This window comes from Onychostoma macrolepis, chromosome 22 (genome assembly GCF_012432095.1).
Source record: "Onychostoma macrolepis isolate SWU-2019 chromosome 22, ASM1243209v1, whole genome shotgun sequence".
Classification (NCBI taxonomy): Eukaryota; Metazoa; Chordata; class Actinopteri; order Cypriniformes; family Cyprinidae; genus Onychostoma; species Onychostoma macrolepis.
In genome coordinates, this window is record NC_081176.1 from 507,497 (window position 1) to 516,504 (window position 9,008).

Below are 9,008 nucleotides of genomic sequence, written 5' to 3' on the forward strand. Positions count from 1 at the left end.
GAGGCGGCGGTGTTCGCTCACATTCCTCCCGAGGCGGCGGTGCCCGCACACAAGGCTCTCGAGGCGGCGGTTTCGCTCACATTCCTCCCGAGGCGGCGGTGTTCGCTCACATTCCTCCCGAGGCGGCGGTGCCCGCACACAAGGCTCTCGAGGCGGCGGTTTCCGCTCACAGTTCCTCCGAGGCGGCGGTGCCCGCACACAAGGCTCCCGAGGCGGCGGTTTCCGCTCACATTCCTCCCGAGGCGGCGGTGTTCGCTCACATTCCTCCCGAGGCGGCGGTTTCCGCTCACAAGGCTCTCGAGGCGGCGGTTTCCGCTCACATTCCTCCCGAGGCGGCGGTGTTCGCTCACATTCCTCCCGAGGCGGCGGTGTTCGCTCACATTCCTCCCGAGGCGGCGGTGCCCGCCACGAACCTCTCGAGGCGGCGGTTTCGCTCACATTCCTCCCGAGGCGGCGGTTTCGCTCACATTCCTCCAGGCGGCGGTGTTCGCTCACATTCCTCCCGAGGCGGCGGTGCCCGCACACAAGGCTCTCGAGGCGGCGGTTTCCGCTCACATTCCTCCCGAGGCGGCGGTGTTCGCTCACATTCCTCCCGAGGCGGCGGTTTCCGCTCACATTCCTCCCGAGGCGGCGGTGCCCGCACACAAGGCGGTTTCCGCTCACATTCCTCCCGAGGCGGCGGTTTCCGCTCACATTCCTCCCGAGGCGGCGGTTTCCGCTCACATTCCTCCCGAGGCGGCGGTGCCCGCACGCATTCCTCCCGAGGCGGCGGTGTTCGCTCACATTCCTCCCGAGGCGGCGGTGTTCGCTCACATTCCTCCCGAGGCGGCGGTGCCCGCACACAAGGCTCTCGAGGCGGTTTCGCTCACATTCCTCCCGAGGCGGTGTTCGCTCACATTCCTCCCGAGGCGCCGGTGCCCGCACACAAGGCTCTCGAGGCGGCGGTTTCCGCTCACATTCCTCCCGAGGCGGCGGTGTTCGCTCACATTCCTCCCGAGGCGCGGTGCCCGCACACAAGGCTCTCGAGGCGGCGGTTTCGCTCACAGTTCCTCAGGCGGCGGTGCCCGCTCACAAGGCTCTCGAGGCGGTTTCGCTCACATTCCTCGAGGCGGCGGTGCCCGCTCACAGTTCCTCCGAGGCGGCGGTTCCCACTCACGAACCTCTCGAGGCGGCGGTGCCCGCTCACGAACCTCTCGAGGCGGCGGTGCCCGCTCACGAACCTCTCGAGGCGGCGGTGCCCGCTCACGAACCTCTCGAGGCGGCGGTTCCCACTCACGAACCTCTCGAGGCGGCGGTGCCCGTTCACAGTTCCTCCGAGGCGGCGGTGCCCGCTCACGAACCTCCCGAGGCGGCGGTGTCCGCTCACGAACCTCTCGAGGCGGCGGTGCCCGTTCACAGTTCCTCTGAGGCGGCGGTGCCCGCTCACAAAGTTCCCGAGGCGGCGGTGTCCGCACACAGGGTTCCCGAGGCGGCGGTAGCCGTTCACGATCGTCCCGAAGCGGCGGTGTCCGCACACAAGGTTCCCGAAGCGGCGGTGTCCGCACACAAGGTTCCCGAGGCGGCGGTGTCCGCACACAGGGTTCCCGAGGCGGCGGTGCCCGCACACAAGGTTCCCGAGGCGGCGGTGTCCGCACACAGGGTTCCCGAGGCGGCGGTGTCCGCTCGCGATCGTCCTGAAGCGGCGGTGTCCGCTCGCGATCGTCCTGAAGCGGCGGTGGCTGCTCACGATCCTCACAGGATCCCCGGCGGCGGTGTCCGCACAAGGTTCCCGAGGCGGCGGTAGCCGTTCACGATCGTTCAGCGGCGGTGTCCGCACACAAGGTTCAGCGGCGGTGTCCGCACACAAGGTTCAGGCGGCGGTGTCCGCACAGGGTTCAGGCGGCGGTGTCCGCACACAAGGTTCCCGAGGCGGCGGTGTCCGCACACAGGGTTCCCGAGGCGGCGGTGTCCGCTCGCGATCGTCCTGAAGCGGCGGTGTCCGCTCGCGATCGTCCTAAAGCGGCGGTGGCTGCTCACGATCCTCACAGGATCCCCGAAGCGGCGGTGTCCGCACACAAGGTTCCCGAGGCGGCGGTAGCCGTTCACGATCGTTCCGAAGCGGCGGTGTCCGCACACAGGGTTCCCGAGGCGGCGGTGTCCGCTCGCGATCGTCCTGAAGCGGCGGTGCCCGCTCACGATTCTCCCGAGGCGGTGGTTCCCGCTCACAGAGCTCCCGAAGCGGCGGTGGCCTCTCACGTTCCTCTCGAGGCGGCGGTGCCCGCTCACGAGGTTCCCGAAGCAGCGGTGGCCTCTCACGATCCTCCCGAGGCGGCGGCGCCCGCTCACAAGGCCCCCGAAGCAGCGGAGCCAGCCACTGCCTGTTTCGGGGTGGCAGCTCCACACACACTGCTGTGGTGGCTGCTGGTTCTGCCCTGGGTCCCCATCCCGCCGGCGCTGCCTCAGTGCCCAGGTCCCCCTCTGCCGCTACATGGGCCTGGCCCACCATCTCTCCCCCTGATCCGCCTCCGGCCCTCCTCCCTCCCAGACATTTTTTGGTTTCTGTTTTAGTGTGTGGAGCGTCTGGAATCCGCTCCTTAAAGGGGGGGTTGTGTCACGGCCCTGCTGGTGTGCCCCGGTTGGCCACCAGATGTCACTGTGTGTGTCAGCACATGGCTTATTGTTTGTTGTTTGTGCCATGTGCTCTCCTGTCTATTGTCTGACCCCGCCCTCCTTGTTATCTCATTATTGTTTCAGTTCCTTCACCTGTGTCCTCCTCGTTTGGCTCCCCATATAGTCTCCTGGTGTCTGCAGTCCTGTGCTGTGTCGTTGTTAATGTTGGATGTTTGATGTCGTGTGTGGGTTGGTTTAAATGTATTGCAGCTCTCTGCCTGCCTGCCTGTTTTTCCCCTTCGGGGTGGTTTTTGTTCATTTTTGTTTCTCCTTTTTATTAAAAAGACCCACTTCTCCTGCACTTGAGTCCTCGCCTCATCTCTTGACCATCCCGTGACACTGATGAATAGAATAAGCAGATACAAACTCATTTTGATTATTTAAAATTTCATTAAAATTAGTATTTCATTAAAAATCGCAGAAACTATTTTTTTTAAACATATAAATGCAGTAGCAGCTCCTGATCGTGAATTTATGTGGAACAAAATCTGAGTCGTGGCCCTATCCTATGATTAGCAAGTTTCACATTCAAAATCGTTGAACACATGAAGTGGTCCATTTTGGAAAGGTTTTGGTGTCCTTGCGTAATTCAGCCAGAGGGTGGCACTCTAATGTTGAATAATAGGTTATATGCACAGGCACAACGGTATGTTATTGTATTCTGTTTTGTCTATAGTCTGTGGAGAAGCATTCAATAAAGTTTTTACTTTGTACATTGTACTAATACACATGACAATTATAAGTAGACACTTGAAGAAGCTGTGAAATATATATATATATATATATATATATATATATATATATAACTGTGACATATATATGTAATGTAATTTTAATGTATAATGTATAAATTATGTTCAACATTTTAGCTTTTCTCGTGTCTCAGGTCAGAACACAGATCATTCCCTTTGAAATACTGGAAGAAAATCAAAATACTACATCTTTAAGCACTAATAAGTTACCATCATTGAGAAAATGGAATAAAACCAGCAAATACAAATCAAAAGTGACACACTGATAGTCTGCTTTTTATTTTGATAGCACTCTATACAGATATAAACTCCACAACAAACAATAACAAATGTAACTAATCCTTTATGGTTCGAGTAAGAATTACAGTTACAGGGGTAAACTAATATGCACTGATACAGTGCACAGTAAAAATATAGTAAAAGTGACATGTAATATTAAGAAGCATATGTAGTACAAGTTGTAGTAAAGTGAATAATATAAAAAGCGAATACAACAGTAAAATAACATAAGTGATGTATTCGATTTATAATAGCACAAATTATATGTATAATACCATAATAAATAAATTAATAACAATAGATGAATAATAGCAAGTAGAATATGTAATACCAAAAGTGGAATAATACAGAATAGACAATTATGAAGAATAGAGAATGTGAAGCTACGTCACGCCGCGTTGCAAGCTGGGGCGCCGCCGTCATTTTGAGAGGATCACCCTCTGCTACAAATGCTGAAATTAATGAGGATACCTGCTTATCTTTTGTTTTGTTTTTGCCTTTAAGTTAAATATTCACATTCTTCATTGGATCGTTTGCAGGGAAGAGAAGCTATTTTATCGCTTCACATGATAATTAGATTTTTTTCTCTTAAGATTTAGAAAGTGACATTATTAATAGATTTACTATCTATTAATAATTTAATATCTGACTACGCGACCTGCTTCCCTTTGGGTTTTTAGACATAGAAAAGGTGAAACACTGCATTGTCCAGTTCTCTCTCGGAACGATGATCAGAGTTACTTTTGCAATTCTCGATGCAGCATGAATGACAAACAATGGTGACATTTTACACAATCACAACAGAAAATCAAAATACTGCCTTGAACTCAATAGCGGAGAGGCAGCGCGATCCTCCCAGTATGGCGGATAAACAAAGCAGTTTCTCAGAACTCAACGCCGCATGACGTCAGCTTCACATTCTCTATTATTTCAGCAATGTAACAGTGCATGTACTTAAGTACAAATTTTCAGTACTCTTTCCACCACTGATCACTACTAATCACTACACTCATAACGACAAAATAGATCCCTCTTACCACTTACAAAACTTCTTTAGATACCTATTGCCTAAGTGTAAGCAGGTACACAAATATCACTGACGCTGCGTTCGAAATCGCATACTTCCCTACTATATAGTAGGCAAAAAGCAGTAGGCGAGCGAATAAGTAAGTTTGAATCATAAGTATTCATAAAAGAGTAGGGTAGGCGAGAATTAGTAGGCGAGTGCATTAATTCTCGTGAGATTTGGACGTATGTATACTTAAGTTGCGTCCTTATGCCTATACTTACCTATATAGCAGAGGTGGGTAGTAACGAGTTACATTTACTTCGTTACATTTACTCGAGTACATTTTTTGTGTAACTAATACTTTTAGAGTATATTTAAAAATGGGTACTTTTACTCTTACTCAAGTACATTTTTAGTGGAAAAAACGGTACTTTTACTTCGTTACTGTGGGCGACGCTCCTCTCGTTACTTTATCTTAATGCATTAAAAATCCTTAAATTTATTCCAAGCGCGCCGTCTACTTTTTTTTTTTCTGGGCAATGAGCGATGCCCGTTCGCGAATGATTCATTCTTTTGAGTCAATTCTGTTCGAAGGCTTGATCAAATCAGTTGGCAGACCAGTGAATCGGTTCGCGAATCAGTTTGAATGATTCGTTCAGTTCCCTGCCGCACGCGCTGAGTCGTCTGAAGCAGTTCTCACTCAGAGTTGTAACATCAGGAGCGTTGAAGACGTGGCTTTGGATCTACAGTCAGCTGAAAGCAAATCTGCAAAGGCTATTGCTAGCTATGAAGATCTGATCTTTATTAGATGAGCACCGCGTGTGCTGTCGGTTCCACAGGTATAGATCCGATTACAGTACACGATACCATGACATTACCAGTTTGTTGTACATGTACCTTACACATTAAATGCATTGTGTAATTTATTCATTAAATAAGCTGTCACAGAGTATGAAATAAACACCCGCCAAACCCGCGTTAGTTCCAGGAGGAATGCCTTGCCATGACACAATTAATATTGATATTTTCACAATATTTAGGCTTGCAGAAATAAAGGCTACATTTGTTTACATTTTGCAGAACAGACGGAAGAAGATCCGTCAGTGTGCATTTGTTTCGTTATGTTCAGATGTTCTGTAGAGTTTTCACTCTTCTCTGTGTCAGAGGTTATATACATTTCTAATACATAATTAAACTTTAAAATATAATTTAATTTAACTCCGTGATGCAAATCAGAATTTGTATCAGCTGTTACTCCAGTTTTCAGAGTAATATTATCCTTCAGAAATCATTCTAATATACTGATTTATTACCAGTGTTGTTGAGGAAAGAAAAAAAAAAACAGCATATGCTGGTATGGTATGTTTTGAAGCTGGAATGCTGGTTTGTGCTGGTCATGTGCTGGTCTTGAGCTGGTGCTCAAACCAGCATCCCATGCTTCAAAACATACCATACCAGCATATGCTGTTTTTTTCAACAGGGAACAGTTTTGGTGCTTAATATTTTTTGGAACCTGTGACAGTTTGTTCAGGATTCTTTTATGAATAGAAAGCTATTAAAAAAACAAAACAGCATTGATAATAAATCAGGCTGATAAAAATTTTGATTTGCATCACTGAAATAAATTACATTAAATAAAAAAAATTTAAAAACGTATTTTGAACAGCAGTGTGTGTGTATATAAAACAATGTATCTAAATATCTATATATCTAAATAAAAATAGACTATATTCAGTATATCCAAAGTAACTAGTAACTAACTACTTGAGTAGTTTTTATCCGATACTTTTTACTCTTACTCAAGTAACTATTCAGACTATTACTTTTACTTTTACTTGAGTAAATATTTCTTCAAGTACTTTTACTTTTACTTGAGTACAGTTTTCGGGTACTCTACCCACCTCTGCTATATAGTAGGGAAAAAGAGTACGTGAAGAAAGAAGTACGTTCGTAAACTTAAGTATTCATAAAAGAGTAAGCGAGAAATCCTCGGATGTCCTACTGCTTCAGCCCAGTTTCTGAAGTGTTCATCCGATGGACAATTTTCTATCCCAGAAGCCCATGCGAGAGAGGATACGTCATCACCGTACAGGGCGGAGAACAGCGACGAGGGTGTTTACAAATGTGAGCATTACAAACCAAAACACGGTTCCTTGTGTTAAAATCGCTTTTGTTGAGCTACTGGAGAGCAAACTGTTGAATTGCTTAATGTGTAAACGCTAAACAGTAGAGTTTATTTGTGACTTTGTGGTAAAAACACAATTTATTATTTAAATCTTAAAGACGATTACTAAATGTCTATTTAAAATGTGGCAGGAAAATGTTCTAAAAAAATTGCATATGAGCACATCTAATAGACATGAAATAGACATCTGAGTGAGTGATGTATTTGTGTTATTATGTAGAATTCACTGTTGTCAAGACTGCTTTAGATGAGTGTAAGTAATGTAAATATAAACACATCTACATGAAGTTACTAAACGTAAATTATCTATTTTATTTGTCTATTAGTCTGTTGAAAAACTGAGGAATATTTGTGTTGGATAAAAATAGAGTGAATCTTTTCTGGATGTTACAGAGACAGATGAGACACACGTGTGTTTATCCAGTGAAGAGTGACTGATGAAGGAATGCTGCCATCAAAGGCTCTCAGTGAGTACACTACTAAAATGAATAAAATATCTGTTTAAATCTTAAGTTGTAGTTTATTTTAATTATTGTAATTTCAAACAGAGTTATTACAGCACTTTTCTGATTCTTGATTCCTGTTCATTTGCTGCAGATCTTCTGTGGTGGAGCAGGACCTGCAAGGAAAGGTGATAGCAGCATTTGTAAGAAAAAAGGGAGAAAACCTGAAACAAAAATATAAAGTAAGATATTTTTTTTTACTTCTAATACAGAAATCAAATGACATCGTGCTGTTAAAATGACTGCTTTTCTATTGTGTTTGTGCATTTTTGCATGATCTGAAATGTCTGCAGACTGGTGAGGATGGAGAAATCCACAGCAGCATCCTAGAAATGGTCCAGTGCCATGAATGAGACGCTCCATCACTCCACCTGCCCTTACTGCCTCATATGGACCGGATGCTGCTGTGTTCTCTTCATCCTCAGTGACCCCAGAGCCAGCGAGAGCATCTAGAGAAAGACCAAAAGACATGGAGGATGTGATTTTGGTCAAGTTTGTTCTGCTGGTTTCTGTTCATATAACATCAGTCAATGAAACCGGAGTTTCAGAAGCTTCAAAGTTTCAAGTTTTACTATGTTTAAATGTTTTACAGGTAGTTGTGCTCATGGAGCAGACACAGCGATAGCCAGATTGTCCCGCACATGTTCTCCCGCTCTTGCTTCAAGGTGGTGTGGCTCAGGGGGCATCATCATGGTCTTCCTTATCCTCCCTGTGCACTCAGACAATGATAGCCTCGATGTCCCTTTCCCATCCATGATCAGATTCAGTCTGACTGCAGCAATGAGAGGACTGTGCTGTGATGGACAGCAGAGACAGGTGAATGTGGGCATGGTGGTCAGCTGCAGAACTGGCACAGCTGTGTTGAGATGGCAGTAGGATATGGGTTCACCGCCTGTAAATACATAATTGTTAGAACAATAAGTTTGAATAAAGCTTTGTTTGTGTTGTTGACGTATATGTATGTGTTTATTGTGACTGTTACTTTTATTCCTTCTTTTACTCATTTATTCATGTTTCCTGTTCTTGTCAGTAAATAAAATATAATTATTTAATTAACGTATGCATTACATTTACATTTACATTTAGTCATTTTGCAGACGCTTTTATCCAAAGCGACTTACAATTGGGGAATACATAAAGCGATTTATCTTGAAGAGGCAATCAGACAGACAAAGTGCTTGTAACACCAAGTCTCAGGCATTGTTTAAATAAGTACAAGCTAGCAAGGGAAGGAATAAATAAAGAGAGATTTTTTTTTTTTTTTAAGTTTAGGATGAAGTCAAGTAGTGTCGAAAGAGATGAGTTTTTAGCTGTTGCTTGAAGATTGACAGGGATCCAGCACTCCGGATAGGGGTGGGAAGATCATTCCACCAGCCAGGAATGGTGAACGAGAATGTTCTGGAGAGTGATTTTGAGCCTCTTTGTGATGGTACCACGAGGTGTCGCTCACTAGCAGATCTCAGACTTCTGGAGGGGATGTAGATTATTAATAGTGAGTGCAAGTAGGCGGGTGCTGAGCCTGTGGTTGTTCTATAAGCAAGCATCAGTGTCTTGAACTTGATGCGAGCTGTGACTGGTAGCCAATGAAATGAGATAAAGAGAGGTGTAACATGGTCTCTTTTGGGTTCATT

The 9,008-nt window shown here is 46.0% G+C and overlaps 1 long non-coding RNA gene across 1 annotated transcript; it reads left to right on the plus strand.

Moving 5' to 3' along the window:
• Positions 1-6,600: 6,600 nt before the first annotated feature.
• Positions 6,601-8,266, plus strand: LOC131531321 (uncharacterized). Its single transcript, XR_009268635.1, has 3 exons — positions 6,601-7,341; positions 7,472-7,559; positions 7,671-8,266. It is a non-coding gene; the product is annotated as an uncharacterized LOC131531321 (long non-coding RNA).
• The last annotated feature ends 742 nt before the right edge of the window (positions 8,267-9,008 follow it).